Here is a 1,405-nt window from a genome sequence, read left to right as displayed (position 1 = left end):
ACGAGGCGACCCAAACAGATGCCAAATCTGACAGGTCCAAAATGGAAAGACAGTATGTTAGATGGAGAGGTCCTAGCCTGCATGATGGAAGAGTTCCAACACAAAGCTGGCTCGGTAGAGAGCGAGGTTGACCACCTGGTTCGTAACCTCGCATGCGCCTGTGATGCTGCTATGCCTCGAAGAGTGGTGAGGAAACAAAATTCCCCATGCTATTGGTGGAATAACGATATAAAAAATACTTAGACGTCAGTGCCTGAGTGCTAGACGCAGAATGCAGCGTAGCAGAGGGAGGCCAGACTTCAACGAAAACCTACAATCTCTAAGAACGGCGAGGAAGAGCTTAAAAAAACGCCATAAAAGTAAGCAAACGTGAAAGCTTTAAGAAAATATGCGAAGAAGCGGATGTAAACCCGTGGGGCACGGCCTATAGAGTAGTAATGGCAAAAACTAAGGCAAGAAAGCACCGAGTATCACGTGCCCAGAAAGGCTGCGCGATATAATAACGACTCTATTTCCACAAAGGGAAGAAGTCGTACCAAACTGTACACGATACGAAATTGTTGATGTCCCAGTTATTACGGGAGTCCGCATGCAAGAAGATCCAAGACGGAAAAGTCCCTGGGCCAGACGGAATACCCAACAAAGCTTTAAAAGCTGCAATTAAAATGAGGCCAGATTTATTTGTAAATGTGTTTCAGACTTGTCTTAATGAGGGCATTTTCCCGAAAAGATGGAAGGTCCAAAACCTAGTCCTAATACCAAAGGGAAATAAGCAATCTGGGGAACCCTCGTCCTATCGGCCCATATGCCTATTGGACACAATGGGAAAAATCCTCGAAAAAATTATTTGCAACAGGCTTACATCGATCGCAAAAGAGAGACGCACACCAGTTTGGCTTCAGCAAATCTCGTTCAACAATAGATGCTGTTAAATCAGTGGTTGACATAGCCAAAGAGGCCATCGAAGGGAAAAGGTGGCATGGAGGCAAAAAGGAATACTGTGCTGTTATAAAGCTGGATGTGAAAAACGCATTTAACACTGCGAGCTGGCAGCACAAAATGGAAACCCTAATCAAAATGGAGGCCCCGAATTACATTATCAGAATAATTAGGTGCTATCTCTTCGAACGGGAACTAAAATACCGGAGCGACAGAGGAATAGAGGCGTACAGTGTTTCCGCGGGGGTACCCCAAGGATCCGCTCTCGGGCCTCTCCTGTGGAACTTAATGTACGACGAGGTTCTATGCATCGATTCGCCTCCTCGGGCAAAAATAATAGGATTCGCAGACGACATAGCCGTAGTAATAGTAGCGAAGCATATACAGGATATTGAAAGGAAAGCCAGCGAAGCAATAAAGAGAGTGAAGGCATGGCTATCATCAAGATATCTAGAACTCGCTGATC

This window comes from Rhagoletis pomonella, unplaced genomic scaffold (assembly GCF_013731165.1).
Source record: "Rhagoletis pomonella isolate Grant_MI unplaced genomic scaffold, Rhpom_1.0 Rhpom_scaffold_00014, whole genome shotgun sequence".
In the NCBI taxonomy this organism is placed as follows: Eukaryota; Metazoa; Arthropoda; class Insecta; order Diptera; family Tephritidae; genus Rhagoletis; species Rhagoletis pomonella.
This window is presented reverse-complemented; position numbering follows the sequence as displayed.